An 18,369-nucleotide genomic window follows, 5' to 3' on the forward strand; every position below is an offset into this window, starting at 1 on the left:
GAAATGGATAGATCCCTAGCTACGTATGAACTGCCAAATTTGTATGAAGAAGACCTAAGAATACTAAACAACCCAATATCAATCAATGAAGTTGAAAATGTAATTAAGAATTTACCAACTAGGAAAAGCCCAGGTCCTGATGGCTTCACTGCTGAATTCTATAAGACATTTAGAGAGGAACTACTGCCACTACTGTTTAAGCTCTTCAATGAAGTTGAAAGGGAAGCAATGCAGCTGAATTCATTGCTGGAAGCAAGCATTGCCTTGATCCCCAAAGCAAAGAAAGACCCAACTAAAAAAGAGAAATATATGCTAATTTCACTAATGAACATAGATGCAAAAATCCTTAATAATATCCTGGCAAATAGAATGCAGAAAATCGTCAAGAAGATCATACACCCTGACCAAGTGGGATTCATCCCAGGCATGCAGGCATGGTTCAACATATGCAAATCAATAAATGTAATACACTATATCAATAGAGCCAAGAACAAAAACCATATGATCATCTCAATAGATGCAAAAAAAAGCATTTGACAAAATGCAACATGTATTTATGATTAAAAACCCTACAAAATATTGGAATAGATGGTCTCTACCTCAATCTGACAAAATCCATCTATGAAAAACCAACAGCAAATATCATACTAAATGGTCAAAAACTGAAATCCTTTGCACCAAAATCAGGAAAAAGACAAAGATGTCCATTATCACCCCTCCAGTTCAATATATCTTTGGAAACATTAGCCACAGCAATTAGAGAAGAGAAAGAAATATAAGGAATAAAGATAGGAAAAGAACAAGTCGAATTGTCATTATTTGCAGATGACATGATACTCTATATAGAAGACCTCAAGAATGACACCAAAAGTCTTCTAGACTTAATAACCAAATTCAGTCAAGTAGCTGGTTACAAGGTCAACACACAAAAATCAATAGCTTTCCTTTACACAAATGACAGACTCACTGAGAGAGAAATAGGGCAAATAATTCCTTTCACAATAGCATCCAAAAAACTGAAATACCTAGGAGTCAACCTAACAAAAGAAATCAAAGACGTCTTCTCTGAAAACTATAGCACTCTGAAAAGAGTATTTGAAGATGATATCAGAAAATGGAAAGACATCCCCTGCTCCTGGGTAGGGAGGAACAACTTAGTGAACATGGCCATACTTCCAAAACTGCTACACAGATTTAATGCAATTCCAATTGAGATCCCAGAAGCATACTTCATAGACCTTGAGAAAAAAAACCCAAAATTCATTTGGAACAAGAGACCAAGAATAGTACATGCAATTCTAGGCAACAGAGTCAAGGCAACAGGTATTACAACCCCCAACTTGAAACTATACTACAAAGCTATTGTGATATAAACAACATGGCACTGGCAAAGAAATAGACCCGAGGACCTGTGGAACAGATTAGAAGATGCAGAAACAACTCCAGAGACACTCAGCCACCTCATCTTTGACAAAGGAACCAAACACCCTCACTGGAGGAAAGATAGCCTCTTTAACAAATGGTGCTGGAAAAATTGGGTTTCAACTTGCCAAAGATTAAAACTAGACCCATATGTCCAATTGAATTGGATTAAAGATCTAAATGTTAAAGCAGCAATTCTGAACTGGCTGGAAGAGAGGTTAGGTATAACTCTTGAAGACACTGGTGTAGGAAACTATTTTATGAACAAAACCTCAGTTGCCCATGAACTAGCACAAACAACCAACAAGTGGGATCTCTTCTTATAAAAAAGCTTCTTTACAGCAAGAGAAACCACTAACAGAGTGAAGAGATAACCCATGTGGGAAAAAAATTTACCGGCTGTTCCTCAGAGGTCTACTATCTCAAATCTATAAAGAACTTTAAAAAATCAGACCTCTCAAATTTAAAGGCCCAAACCAAAAATGGGCATGTAAAATGAACAGACATTTCTCAGACAAAAAAGTAGAAAAAGCAAATAAACATATGAAAATATGTTCAGTGAGTCTGTTACTTGTGTACAAGAAGGCTATTGTTTTTTGAGTGTTGACCTTGTATCCAGCTACTCTACTGAATCTGTCAATTAAGTCTAGGAGTCTTTTGGTGGAGTTTTTTGGGTCTTCTATATAAAGTATCATATGGTCAGCAAATAATGACAGTTTAACTTCTTCTTTTCCTATCTTTATTCCTTTTATTTCTTTCTCTTTTCTAATTGCTGTGGCTAATGTTTCCAGAACCCTACTGAATAGGAGTGGTGATAGTGGGCATCCTTGTCTTGTTCCTGATTTTAGCTTGAAAATTTTCAGTTTTTGACCATTTAGTATGATATTGGCTGTTGGTTTTTCATAGATAACCTTAATCAGGTTGAGATAAAGACCTTCTATTCCAATTATCTGTAGCGTTTTTATCATGAATGGGTGCTGGATTTTGTCGAATGCTGTTTCTGCATCTATTGAGATGATCATATGGTTTTTGTCCTTGACTCTGTTAATATGGTGTATTACATTTATTGATTTATGGATGTTGAACCATCCTTGCATTCTTGGGATAAATCCAACTTGGTCAGGGTGTATGATGTTCTTGATGACCCTCTGTATTCTGTTTGCCAGTATCTTGTTGAGGATTTTTGCATCTATGTTCATTAGGGAGATTGGCCTGTAGTTCTCTTTTTGGGTTGGGACTTTCCCTGGTTTTGCAATCAAATTAACACTTGCTTCCTGGAATGAATTTGGAAGTATTGCTTCCCTTTCAATTTCCTTGATGAGTTTAAAGAGTAATGGTGATAGTTCTTCTTTAAAGGTTTTGTAAAATTCAGCAGTGAAGCCATCCAGACCTGGGCTTTTCTCTGTTGGTAAATATTTTACTACATTTTCAATTTCCCTCATTGTAATTGTGGTGTTTAGAATTTCTATATCTTCTTCATTTAACTTTGGCAATTTGTATGTATCTAGGAATCTGTCCATTTTTTCTGTGTTTTCCACTTTATTAGAGTACACATTCTCAAAGTAGGTATTGATGATCCTCTGAATTTCTGCTAGATCTGTTGTGGCTTCATCTTTAACATTCTTAATTGCATGGATTTTACCCTTTTCTTTCCTTTTTTGGATGAGGTTGGCTAAAGGTTTATTGATTTTATTTATTCTTTCAAAAAACCAGCTCTTTGATTCATTGATTTTTTTTTGTATCATTCTCTTAGTCTCCATTGCATTGATTTTTGCTCAGATCTTTATAATTTCCTTTCTTGTAGGAGCTTTGGGTTTGTTATGCTCTTCTTTTTCTAGGAGCTTGAGGTTATGCATTAGGTTATTTAACTGAGTTCTCTCTGTTGTTGCAATATATGAGCATTCAGTGCTATGAATTTCCCACATAAAACTCCTTTCATTGTGTCCCACAGATTTCTGTATGTTGTGCTGGCATTATCATTTACTTGTAGAAACTGTCTGATTTTTCTTTAATTTCCTCTGTGACCCATTGGTTGTTCAGGAGAGTGTTATTCAATTTCCATGTGTTTGTGGGTGTTCTACAATTTCTAATGTTATTGATCTCCAGTTTTATTGCACTATGGTCTGATAATATACAGGGTATAACTTCAATTCTTTTACATTTACTTAGATTTGCCCTATGAGCTAGCATGTGATCTTTTTTGGAGAATGACGCATGTGCAGCTGAAAAGAATGTGTATTGTGATTTGGTGAGGTGGAACACTCTATAAACATCTCTTAAGTCCATTTGTTCAATAGCTGGGTTCAGTTCTAGAAGTTCATTGTTCATTTTTTTCCTAGATGATCTGTCTATTTGTGATAGAGAGGTGTTGAGGTCCCCCATTACAACTGTGTTAATGCTTATTTGGTTTTTCATGTCCATTAATATTTGTTTTTGTATAGTTGGGGGCATTCGTATTTCGTGCATAATTATTTAGGATTGTCTTCTCTTCCTCTTGAATTGTTCCCTTCACAAGGATGTGGTGACCATCTTTGTCTCTCTTAATTAGCTTTGATTTGAAATCTACTTTGTCTGCAAATAACATTGCTATGCCTGTTTTTTTCTGGCATCCTGTCGCGTGGAGAACTGTTTTCCATCCTTTTACTTTCAGTTTATGAATTTCCTTTTGAGTTAGTTGTGTTTCTTGTATACAGCATATTGCTGGGGTTTGCTTCTTAATCCATTCTGTCAATCTATTTCTTTTGATTGGTGAATTGAGACCATTAATGTTGATAGTTATAATTGAGAGATATTGACTCATTCTTGCCATGATGTTTTATTGTTGTTGGCTCTTTTCTTATTTTTCCCCCATTCCCTTTAGTGCCTTACCTTGTGTGGTATCTTCTCTCTGTTGGCCCTCATAGAGTTGTGACCTTCATTGTCTTTTTCTAGGATATTGCATAAAATTGTTTGGAGTGCTGGTTTGGTGTTCATGAAATTTCTCAGGTGTTCTTTGTTGTGAAAGTATCTAATTTCCCCATTGATTTTGAAAGATAATTTTGCCAGATATAACAGTCTAGGTTGGAAGTTATTTTCTTTTAGGGCTTGAAATACTTCACTCCAGGCTCTCCTTGATTTGAGGGTTTTTGTTGAGAAATCTGCCCTGATTCTGATGGGCTTTCCTTTGTAGGTGATTTGTTTCTTTCCTCTAACTGCTTGTAGAATTTTGTTCTTCTGTTGTTTTTCTGGGATCTTGACTATTATATGTCTAGGTGTAGATTTTTTTTGATTGTGGCTGGGTGGAGTTCTATATGCCTCACTTATCTGTATGTCCAATTCTCCACCTCTGTCTGGGAAGTTTTCTACGATTACTTCTGTGAACAGTTTTTTTATGTCAATTGTACTTTCTCCTGTGTTTTCATGGACTCCTATCAGTCTTACGTTATTCTTCTTTGCATCATCTAGCAGCTGTTGGATTGATTTCTCATGGTCCCTTACTATCTTTAAGAAATCTCTGTTTTCATCATCCTTAACTGTGATCTTGTCTTCTATATCTGATATTTTGTCTTCAGATTCTCTTAGTCTGCTCTGCATGCTTTCAGTGGAGTTTTTAATCTCCTGAATATCTGTTTGAACCTGTTTCATGGATTCCATTTCTTTCTTACGTTGGGTGATCATGGTTTCCATTTCTTTCTTATGCTAGGCATTCATGGCTTCCAGCATGTTTCTGACCTCATCTATTTTCTTGTCTGTTTCTGCTCTAGAGCCTCTAATCATGTCTTTCACTCTACTCACCATCTCTGTATTTATCTGGGAGTTTATTCCTGCTTTGAATTTTCTAGAGCCTCATGTATCTGCTTTGTTACTTCCTGTGCTATAAGTTCAGAGTGTCCAAGTGGTTGCTTATCAGACTTTTCCACCTCATTTCTGCCAAAATTTCCTTTTTGTGGTGTGGAAGCCTGCATTTGTGCCTTGCTTAAATGTCTTCTCATTTTTGTTTTTGGTACTGTCCTTGGTTTAATTCCTGGGTTGATATTTCAAAATTGCTTAATGCATGTATCTTTGTTGTTTGTGTTTAAAACCCTTGTGGAATGATCTCTTTTCAGAGGTGTCTTCCAGATATGGCTTGTGGTTAGGTTTTGAGGCTCTAATGACTCTGAGGCTATTTTATTTTCCTTATACCAGGAAGGAAAACTGATTAGATCAATCACAACATGTTAGGCCAATGTTACAATCAGCAATACCATAGCATCAAGCGCAGCCTAGAAAATGACAATTTGTGGTAGTTATTAATCTATCACATTTAACTATGTGAAGTAAAATCCCCTGTGCCTCTATAGTGAGGGACCAGGTAGCAGAAGAGCTGTAAGGTGGCGAGGAGATGGAATTGGTCCTTGCAGGTGCCCACATGGCTAAGCGGAGCACCTGATGAAGGCGGAGCTCCAAGCCACTCCCGGGACCTCACCATGCCATGGACAGTAACTGGAACACAGCTGAGGAGCCTCAGGCTGCCTGAACGACCTGAGGAGAGAATCTCTTGATGAAGGTGGGGCTCCAAGCTGCTCCCAGGACCTCACCATGCCATGGACAGGAATCGGAACACAGCCGTGGAGCCTCTGGCTGCTTGGCCAACCCAAGGAGAGAAGCTCTCAAGGCCATACTCTTAAGTGAAATAAATAGGACATACATGTGTAAATACCAAATAGTTTCACTAGTGTGAGAAACTGATAATGTAAACAAGGGTTAAAATGATTAAAATGAATAATTGATAATTTAAACTAGGAAAAAATGTCCAAAAATGAAGGAGTGAAGGGAGGGGAAGGGGAAAGGAAAAGAGGGGAAGGGAAAACTATGAGAAAAGAAAAAAAAAAGGAAATGAAATCTATGTAAATAGGGAAGGCCAGAGGGGGTGAAGGGTGCACAGATAATGGGGGAAAAAAATAAGAACCAAGATATATCATGTACAGGTACAAATACCCAGTGATAAATGGAAATGAATTGTATACCTAAAATGTACCAATAAAAGAACTTAAAAAAAAAAAAGGAAAAGAAAAAATGTTGTTTAACATCACTGGTCATTCGAGAGATGCACATGAAGACAAAGCTGAGATTCCACCTCACCCCAGAAAGAATGGCTGCTATTATGAAATCAAACAAGAACAAATGCTGGCAGTGCTGTGGGGAAAGTGGAACACTGGTCCACTGCTGATAGGAGTGTAGACTGGTGCAACCACTGTGGAAATCAGTATGGAGATAGCTAAAAGAACTAGGACTGGAAGTTCTATTTGACTCAACTATTCCCCTGCTGGGTATCTTCCCTAAAGAATTAAACGTATCATACCACAGTGATATATGTGCATCTATGTTCATAGCACCACAGTGTGTAATAGCTAAAACTTGGAAACAGCCCAAATGCCTATCAACTGGAGACTGGATAAAGAAAATGTGGTTTTTAAAAATAAAATGGAGTACTACTGAACCATAAAAAATAAGAAATTTGAGACATTTACAGCTAAATGGATGCACATTGAGGCGATACCCTTAAGTGAAATAAATAGGACACACATGTGTAAATACTGAATAGTTTCTCTAGTATGAGAAACTGAAAGTGTAAATAAGGTCTAAAAGGTATAATAGATAATGTGAAATAGGAAGAAAAGGGGCAAAGGGGCAAAGGGGAAGGTGAAGTGGGAGGGGTAGGTGAAAGAAGAGAAAAGAATTAATATGAGAAAATGAAAAAATGGAAACAAAATCTTTGTAAATAGAGAGGGATGGAGGGGTTGAAGGGAGGGCAGGGGAAGGGTGAAAAATAAGAACCAAGAGAGATTACATAAAGGTGCAAATTTCCAATGATGAATGTCATTATATTATATACTTAAAATACACCAATAAAATATAATTAAAAATAAAGAATATTCACACTTGCTTTAGGTGCTAGCCTCATTAAATATTCGTTTTCCTTGATAAGGTTTAATGAACTGCTTGCAATAGACATTTATCAAGCTTGACATAGTTTTAAAAGAATTTTTTCTGAGTTTGTATTCAATTTGGAATTGAAATATATTTGGGTGATGTTTTGATAACTTATCTAGTTTTAATGAAACCAAACAATAATTTATTTTCAAGAATTTTGCAAATTTTGACACAAAGTAGTTGCAAATAAAAACCTCATCATAAACAAGTTTTTAAAGAAATTATGTAAAGACGAAAACAGCTATCATCTGAAAAGAGTTACATTTGACATCCTTTTCTCAAGATTTGTCAATATAAAATCATCATACAGTACTCATTAAATTATTATAATGTATAAACATTGTTGTTACCTAGAGAATACACTGATGAAAATGAAGCAACTCTAAGATTCAAACAGCTCATAATCTTTTTGCAGATAATGATAAATGAACAATTAAATGCATATTCTATGAGCTCCTAAGTGCCACTGATGAAGTTCTTAAGGAAATATAAAAAAAGCAGGGCATATCAAGATTGTTTTGATAGGTATGGTATGGGTACAGACCCTCCTTAATAGATTCAGTGCAAGGTTCATTTCTGAAGGATAAGCAAAATTATTGCAGGCACTAGGGCTGCGGGATGTCCAGGGAATGAGATCTCTGTGAAGACTTAGTGTGAAACAGGATGTGACATATCTAAGTCATCATCAGTAGTTTAACATGATTAAAATATACACTGTAAAGGAAGTGTTGTTGTGCCCAGATCGTGAAGTCCCCAAAGACCACCAAGGAGCTGATTCCGATGTAAACACACGAGGGTTGTTTATTCAAGCTTGAGCAGGGTCTCTCAACCGTCACCGACACAGCAGATCAGGATTGAGAGCCCCGAATTTCAAATCAGCAGGGTTTTTATTGTGGCTACAGCAAGGTTTGGGGATTTTCCATTTAGCAGTTACACGATTGGTTGATATTTAGCAAGCATGGGGTGTACATCGGGGGGGTTGAGGGGTGTCTACATGTAGATTTTATGGGAAAAAGGAACAATCAGCACATTGACAGAATGTTCTATAGATGATGGGCCTGGGAGCATCTGTTTTCTGGGCAGACAGAGGATTGAGTTAGGAGCTGTGTCCTTTTTTTATCTGTTGTCTCACAGCAAGGACATTTTATCATTATTTTATGGGCACAAAGGAGACTAGGGGAATAGTTGACTTCAGTGAAGTGGAATTTATGTCAAGGCCACTTTACTGTCTTATTCCAAGATGGAGTCAAATTTTAAAATGGGGTTAGTTAGGTCTCACAGTGTAAGTCATCTAACTTTATTACATTTTTACCATTGTGTTGGCTACTCAGTTTTCACCTCCTGAAGTAAACTGTAGAATTAATTTTTGGATATATCTAGCTGAGGTTTTCACTGGAACTTCTTTGAAATTATCTCGTAAGTTTGCAGTACACAATGATTACATTCACTGTAGGGAATTGGTACATGTACATAACACAGTTCAACTCCCTTCTCCCCTACCTCCACCCCTTTTATTTTTCCAGCATCAAATTCTTTTATTTATCTTACAAATCCTTATAAAGTTAGTTGTCATATATGCAGACTGAAAAATCAAACTAATAGTCCAAAGAACATGTAAAACATTTAAGACAATTGTACTAAGTCAAGGTACACTTTTAGATCCATTGTCCACAGAAGACACATTACTGCTTGATAGTTGTAGCATAATATTCCCAATTCCTTCATCTTTTCCCTGACATTGGGGTCATTGCTTCCTTTGTATATATACTATAATCACTCCAAAATTTGTTACTATTCTTATTTTAAGGAAGTTTGTCTGTTTACTAAAAATAAAAATATGAAGCATGCCATTTTATATCATTCATTCTTTCACTGGTGCTCTTTATATATGTAGATATGTTTCTTGGCTATATGAGAAGTGTCATTTTGATAGATATATCAGAAGTGTCATTTTACATCTCAACATGGACCTCAGAATGGTGATATCCTATAGCAAAAGACTGACACTCAGGAAATAGTATAGTATCAAGTGATTTCATTTATATATGGAAGTAAAAGAATAAGCAGAAACTCCCCGAAAGTGAACCCCTTTTCCTCTTCTCTGTATATGAAGTGACTGAATATTCAGACAGGACAAATAAGTTGGCTCTAAGCCCTTATTCCTGCAGTCAGGGAACAGGGTGACAAGAGGAGAAATGCATGGTCATTCTCTGTGGTGAGGATTCGAGAGCTCTGTCCATGGTCCCTATCAATGCATGCGTACACTCAAGACGAAATCAAATCCAAGACTTTCCTACCTGATTATGTGCCATTGGGTAACGACACGTTGTTTTTGAATACTTTATCAGGCAACATGGTTTTATTATTGCATATCCATACACTATGAGTATAATACACTTGAAAATATTTTTCATTGCTGTTCACACAAAAAAGGTTGAAGTGAGTCTATTATGTATATATATGGCTTATGTTGAAGTTCAATTTTGTTGAGAAAACACGTGACCAAGAAAACTCTGTCCTTTTGACTAAACATTTAATTTCTTGATGCCTATTTAACTTACTTATAAAATGAAAGTACTGAAACTATGTGGTAATGTAAAAATTCATTGGCTCTTTGCACTTCTTCTGAAAAGTTTCTATTCACTTCAGCTGCTCATTATTTATTGGATTATTTTGGGGACTTGCTAATATTTTTGGACTATTTATATATTCTAAATATTAGCCCTATGTCTGAGGAACAGCTGGAATTTTTTCCATTTCTGTAGTATCTCTTATATGATAAACCCCCCAAAACAAATAAAGAAAAAATGAACATAGATAGTAGGAAATAGGGAGATAGATCTTTTTCAAATGAGATGGGGATAAAGACATGGAGAGAGATGAGAGGGAAGGGAGAGAAAGGGAAGGAAAAAAGAATTCAGATGTGTTAGGCACATGCACCAGCTGCCATCAGAGGATGTGGTAATTATGTACTGCAAGCAGGTGCTGGTAGGAAACAAAAGCTGAAAAAGCATCTATGTAAAGTGAATGGTCTTGTTCTTAGTACAGAACTGTTTTTGTAAAATAATGCCAAATCAATATGATAAATTAGAAGAAGAATTTAGGCTATTTCAACACAAAAAATACTGAATGATGCTTTATTAATAAGTTTTACTATTAGACATCACAATAAACTATAGAAAATTAAGTGAAAAATAACAATTTTATTCAAAAACTATTTGAGCACTTACTGAAGGCACCATGAAACATGCAACATTAGAGAAACCATAGTGAAATCAGCTGAGATTCTTTACTATTATATATGCTTAATCTAAGTAAATGTAAAGTACATGAATAATACAATTATTAGCTCTTAAATAACCACAGTACAATCAGCTCATATAATAAAAGACAAAACGAGGCACACATGTTCTCACACACAAATGAGTGTGAGAGTAACAATGTAATACATTTGGAGAATGGCTGTAAATGTAATATGTTGGTGATGGTAGGAACTATTCAATTGTTTCAGAAGTCCCTCTAGAGTGATAATCTCAGAATTTTCGGATGTCTGGATTAAAAAACACAATGCAGTTTATCAGCTGTAAATTTTCATCTAAGAGTCACTCATAGAATCACTAGCAGTTACACTTCCCACTCTGAATGAAGACTGGTCAGACCCACACCCATTGTAAGGTTCCTACATAGATGTAGTAGCTTTTGCTTCTTTTATTTATTTATTTTTGTACTAAATTTATGGAAACCACAAACTCTACTTGGAAGTTTTTTACACTATTGACTATCTTAATGACACCTTTTTTCCTAAATCTAGGCTTTTTGTTGAAAGTAGTTGTACTTCTCGGAGTTCTGCAGAGAAATACCACCAATAGGGAGAGGGAGAGAGAGAAAGAGAGAAGGAGGGAGGTGGGGAAAGAGAGAGATTCAGAGAGAGAGAGAGAGAGAGAGAGAGAGATCATGTAATTATGGAGATGGGTATATAAATTATCTGTAGATGGGCAGGCAGGCTGGACACCCAGAGAAGTTCCAAGGTTTCAGTTTAAGTCTAAAAGCTACCTGTCAGCAGCATTTCCTTTTGCTTGTTGGTTGTGGTAGTAGTGGTATCACTCTTTAATTCTATTTAGACCTTCAAATGATGGATGAATCTCACCCACTATACAGAGTAGAGTCTACCTTATTTGAAGCCTACTGACTTAAATGGTAACCTCATCCAAAATACTTTCACAGAAACATCCAGGATAATGTTACTCTAGGCCACTCAAAATGACAAAGAAAAACAGCCATCATACTAGGTTAAAAACAAACAAACAAACATGAATTATATCCACCACGACATTTTCCTCACTTTGTCTGCTTATATACATGACATGATTTAATTTTATGTCACTCTTTCTGTTTGGAGGTTTATAAATTGATTGGAAGATACATACAGAGATTAGCTTTCTTTGAATCCAAGAAACTTGAATTTTTAAAATTTGTGTATGGGCTTAGAAAAATACTTGTGGAAAAATTTGTAAAGTAATATTTACCTTAATATAAATTTTCTACCAGAATTTATTTTCTGTTTTTCATTCTTAAAAATAGGCATGATTATTTACTCTTAGTTACATGATGGAAGACTCTAGTAATTGATAATGAATTTGGACTTTGAGGAAATAAGAAATTAGATCACAAATCTATTACTTAAGAATTTAAAATTATACCTATGATCAAATTGTTAGAGAAGCTTATTTTAATTAATTTTGCAGATACTGTATTTATGTAGTCACCAAGTATATTATATTATTTTGATGGTACCTGTTCATAATTTTTAGTATTTTACCTACAAAACACATATTTTGAACAATGATATTTATACTTAATTTCATTCTTTTCTAATTAGTTATATGCAATATATGCCTGAAATTTAATGTGTTTTGATATGAGATTACAATCTTATTTGTGATAATTCTTTGGTTGCATCTGTAATTATAAGCTATATTGGCAGGCATAGCATCAATAGTATTGGTAAAATAAGAATCTCTAGAGATCTGCTCTTTGACAAAGGTAATCAGAACACCAACAAAAATTTGTCCCACTCACCTATATCAGAGCTCTAGAAATTAACTAAAAGCTAGCAGTACACATTACATTTGTTCAGCTGAATCTAGGTAAGGACCATGGGCTTTGGGAATTTCATTTTTTTATTTCTTTCAACCTTCTCTCAGTTTCATGATAGCTTCAAAAATGCAGCTTCATAATCAAGTGAAAACTGAGACCTATCAGTTAGTGGAGGAGAAGAGTAGGTTGGGAGCTTTCAAAATTCTAAGTCCTAATAAGTGTCATTATTTGACATGTCTGGAGGTATACTGGACACCACAAAATTTATACCTATCCATTTAACCTGACAGCCTGTTCAGGGTAATCTTTCCCCTGGGGTATTTGTCAAAAAACATCAGCTGCAATTATTCAATACTGTAGCTGTCTGAAGCAGAAATAATAATTAGAGCAAACAAGTTTCTGATCCAAATTCTTGACAAGAATAGTTCAGAAATAAAATATTAGTAGAGAAATTTTTAAATCTCTGCCATATTCCTGGGAATTCAGAATCATATACACAAGCCCCAAAAGAAACTTCAGAAGGTGCTAATTTCTCATGGGTGGCAATAAGTGTCCAAGCAAACAAAAGTGTCCAAGCAAACAAAATGCTAGAACAGAGTTGTTAACTCTCTGACTGATGATGGCAGATGTATCAGACACACACAACACCCCTAAATAGATGGTTGGGATATCTGTCCAATTATGGTGACCATTCTGATACCTGAGGGAAGATTCCAATGGTTACAAATGATGTGGATGTATTTGATGTAATTATCTGAGGAAAGTCACTAAACAAAGAGTGCTAAATGTAACAGTGAACAGCAAAAATAAAAATCAGGGAGTGAGATTAAAAAAAAGTCTGTCTTCATATGTTTCTGATTTGTATGCTTTAAACTGTCCAACTTCTCCCCCCAAATAAATAAAAACCTGAAAGTTATCAAAAGTAAAAAGAGAATAGAGCCATGTGTACATTAAGTAGCACTTGATAGAAACATTTCCTGAGGAAATCAAGCCACTGTACTCCTTTGACAAAGACTTAAAATCAGGGGCTTTAAATATGTTCAAAGAACTAAAAATCATCTCTTAAAATATAAAATGTCAGAACATAATGAACAAAATAGAAAATTTCAGTAAAGAGAAATTTTTAGACAAAATTTGCTAGAAACCTTGTAGTTGAAAAACACCAGAACAGAATTTTAAAAAATTATTAGACGAGTTCAACTGTAGATTATATTTTCTAGAAGAGTCTGTAAACTTATAGAGAGGTTTTTCCAATTTGAGGGATAGAAATAAAATTATTCCCCAAATGAGCAAATTTTAAAGATCCCTGCATCATCCTTAACTGTACCAAAATAGCTACAATGGGAGTTTCAAAAAGATCTGAGAAATAGGTGTGAAAAGAATATTTAATAGCAAATAAAAGACCTAAAACCTTCCCTCATTTGATAGTCTGATGAAAAAAATTAATTTATACATCTACTCTCCTATACTTCCTAATCAAACTTTCGAATCTAAAGCTAGAATCTTTAAAGAAGCAACAGAGAAATTATTCATGAAATGCAAGGAATCCAGTGTGAGATTAACATTTGACTTCTCATCAGAAGCCATGGAGACCAGTGGACATACTTAAAATTCTGAAAGAGGAAAGAAAATCACCCAAGAATTCTACAACTGGCAAAAACAGTTCTTTAAAAAGTCGACAAGGAAAATCTGAAAGATTTGCCACTAAGAGAACAGTTCTAATACAAATGCTAAATGGAGGCCTCAGGCTGAGATGAAAAGAAACCAGAGAATAACTAGAATCTACACAAAGAAGACACCACAGGAAGAATATTGGTCAGGGTAACTCAATCAGCAAACATATATCCAAGAATATATAGCTGCATTTTTTTTTCATAACACTATTTATATGTGATTTAAAAGATAAATGTTTTCCACAAAGGACTCATGAGAAAACACAAGAGTCAATCAGAGGCAAAAAGGCCAGAGGTGGAAGGAGCCCAGATCATAGCATTTATTAGTTTTCCTGGGAAAGACAAAGTGTGGCCTGGCAGGGAAACAGTCAAGGATTGGGTGATTTGAGTCATTTCCATGGGACTTGAGCTGTAAGGGTGGTTTCTAGTTGCCTGGATTGAGGAAAACAGAAAAGTCTGTTGTAGTGAAGTGCAGGAGACAGGCAGAGGAGCTCTGGATCCAGACTGCTCTGTTGGCCCAGCAGAGGCATTCTCCTGGGTAAGTCCTTTGCTATGTCTCAGGACTGCTAGCTCTGACACAGGCAGGCTTGCTTCAGCCAGAGACATCTTATTTCAGGAGGTTGTAAAACCACACTATGCAAAAAATAATATATATATATATACACATGTATATATATATATATATGTGTGTGTGTGTGTGTGTATATAATATATATATATATATATATGTAAGGAGGAAAAACCTATCCCACATATTTCATTAATTCATTATAACCTGATATAAAAAACCATATGAAAATATCAAAGGAAAATGAAATATCAAAGGAAAATGAAATCTCAAACATTTTTCCCTTATAAATACTAATGTGAAGGCCACCCACAAAATACTAACAAATTGAGTCAACAACATTTTTAAAAGAAAAATTTCTTAAATCAATTGGATATAGTTGAGTTTATTTGACCAAAGCAAAAAGCAAACAAACAAACAAACAAAAACAATTCACAAATAGAGTATCTCCAAGAACCAGAACAGGTTCTGAGGACTCCAGTAAAGGACATAATGCCAGCATTTATAGAAAAATAGAAGTGGGGAACAGAAAAAAAACATAATTGGTTATAGCTTAATTTGTTAATTGTTAATATTATCTTCAATTAACCAAGGCTCAGCTATTGTGATTAAACTCTACCTTGGTCAATGTTTTGGACTCTGTACAAATCTTGTCCATACCAATGGCTTCCTACAAATGGATTTAACCTGAAGAAGATTAGATTTTGATTTAAATTTTGAATTAGATTTATACCAGTGCTACAGGAATGACTGAACATACAAAATTCAGAACAAAAATCAAAACTCACAATATCATTACCAGAGATAAATAAATACTTGGGGCAGTCTACAGAATACAAATGCTTTCAGAATACAAATAATCAACATTATGGAAATAGAGAATTGTCTCATTCTAACAAAAGATATTGATGAAGAAATACAACTAGCATTATAATAAATGATGGAAACAGTAAATACTTCTACCCTGGATGAGAAATAAGACAGGAATATCTACCCTCACAGCTTCTATTCAACATTGTACTAGAAATTTTAGCCTAGGAGATCAAGAAAGATGAAGAAAAAATAAACAAGTTAGAAAGGAAGATAGAAGGTGAAGTACATGTGAAGATGACAAATTCTGAGAGGAAATCTCAAAGTTCAGATTTTGCTAGTGCTTAACACACTATCAAAAGATAATCTCATATATACCTAGACACATTTTAGTAAAACTTTGAATATTAAACATAAAAACATAAGCATTGAAGATCTTTAGAGACAAGGAACAATGTGAAAAAGGCCTTGCTTCTCTCATCCACTCATGGCTGAGCCCTAGAAGTATATACAATCTGAAGGAAAAACAGAACTGTTAACTCAGAGAATTTTCTTTTCAGCACATTTAGAGTTCAAAGAGTGTGGTAAAGATGAAAATATTAGGCCAGTAGGAGATAAGAGAATTCATTGTTAGTAGGTGTATGTTACAAAAACAAATGAAGTGAGAAAAAATGGTAAAAATATGGCAAATATTTAAAAATTATTTAAAATATAACTATCTAAAGTGAAAGTAACAGAATTTAAGTGCCTTATAACAAATCTAAAAAGCATTGACTTATAAATTTACAAAACAGAGACAATGGGATTTGTATAATGGCAGAGAGAGAGGAATCAGAGATTTTAATCAATTGACTCATGATTGAGGAGGCTGATAAGTCCAAACTCTACAAAGAAGGCTGAAAGGTTGGGGTGAGGGAAATGTAGCAGTTGGGGTCCCAACACCAATGTGCTGAAAGAATTTCTTCTTGTTTGAGGGAGATTAGTCCTTGTTGTGTAAGGCTCTCAACTGATAGGATGAGGCCCACCCATATTAGGAAGTATACTGTGCTCTAAAATACATACATTTAACTATTAACTTCATCCAAAAGTTCTTTATAGAATAATAGTTAACCAGGTGTCTGGTTCCTATGGAACACAATATTACTCATCACAGACTAATACCACAAAGTGAGTAGGGAAAATTTACATATATTATACAAATGAAGGAACAACTAAATTTTAAATGTCTGATTGTTGAAGCAATGAGTGAGCAAACATAATTATATAACTGGTAAATAAAATCAAAACAAATTATCAACAGTTTAAATTTTAAAAAGCGAGATACTAGAAAAAAGAAAAAGAAAAATGTGATGAATAGAACACAAATAGCAACATCAGTTATTGAGATAAATACATGTGATATCAACATATAAAAGAAGAAAGCTATTTTGGCTAAAACTTTTAGAGGGTTTCAGTGTATAATTAGTTGGTCCCATTGCTTTAGACCTGTGGTAGCATATCATGAAAGGAGTGTGTGCTATAACAAAACCTCTCATTGCATGGCCATGACTACGAAGTGGAAAGAGGGTAAAGGAAGACATCAAGTTCCCTAAATCCAATTTCAGCACTCAGTGTCCTGAAGATACCCACTAAGCCCTGTCTCTTAAAAGTTCCACCACTTTTCATTAGTGTGAAACTAGAAAGCAAGTCTTTATCAAATACACCATTGAGGAACATTTCACATTCAAACTATATTACTCTGCTGCAGCTCACAAAGGTATATGTTTATCTCAAAATGGAAAATCGCTGCCAAATATTCCAAGTCTTAGCTTTTCAAGTTTTTGTGCAACAGTCTAAGTCCAAAGTCTCCTCTGAGACTCAAGGCAAACTCACCTGTTAGCCCCTATGAAAGTCCAAAGAGCAAGTTACATGCTTCTAAGATACAATGGTGGGTCAACCATAGGCTAAACATTCACATTTCTAAAGGGAGGAATAAAGGAATAAAAATAAGGGATTATATCAAATCCACACCATGGCCTGATACACCAAACATTAAATCTTACAGCTCCATGTCTGGCACCTGGGATGCAATCTAGCAGAGTGCAAACTTCCAAGGACTTTGAAAACTCTACTTCTGTAGTTTTGTTGCCTGAAGCACACATGACTCTTGCCTTGGGCAGGATATGCACACTACATGAGGCTTCACTCAACTGATGTGGCACACACCTGGCATGTTTATGTTCCAAGGGCCCCCACTTTAGCTACTATCTCATTCTCCTAGCTCAAAGCACTGCCTTGGTAGGCGTTGTTTTCTAGGACTCCATCACTATAACACATTACCTGGCCTCCTAGGCTTTCTTTTGAGATATTGGTGAAATTCATCATTAACTTATAAATATCGCATCCTACAGGTTTGTAAAATTAGCATCACTTGCACAATGCCAATATCTACCCCTAGTATAAGCCTTACCTAGTCATCTTGAACTATGGTTACAAGGGCCTCTGATTACCTTGCTAGCTGGACATGGAAAATGGTTCTTAAGTCTCTCTTGGGCTGACAAGGCACTCTGGGCTTCTTTTCTCAAAATACACTTCCCTGGAATGCCTAATTATAAAGAAATTTCCATTTCTACATTTCTGAGCCTTTGATGCCTGCAAATTTGCCATAGATTTCTGAGATTCCCTCCTGACATCTTTCCTGCACTAATTTAAAGAAATTAGCTTCTTTTTAATGTGCCAAATCTCTGCACCTTCCTTGGCCACACCTTTACTTGTATATAATACCTTTGCTAGCCATCCCCAAAATTTTCAAATCCTTCCAGTCTGTAACTCTTTGCTCCTGAATCACACTACAAGTTTCAATAAAGC

The sequence above is a fragment of the Heterocephalus glaber genome, unplaced genomic scaffold (assembly GCF_053883595.1).
Source record: "Heterocephalus glaber isolate CG9 unplaced genomic scaffold, H.glaber_assembly_v1.0 deba00000281, whole genome shotgun sequence".
Classification (NCBI taxonomy): Eukaryota; Metazoa; Chordata; class Mammalia; order Rodentia; family Bathyergidae; genus Heterocephalus; species Heterocephalus glaber.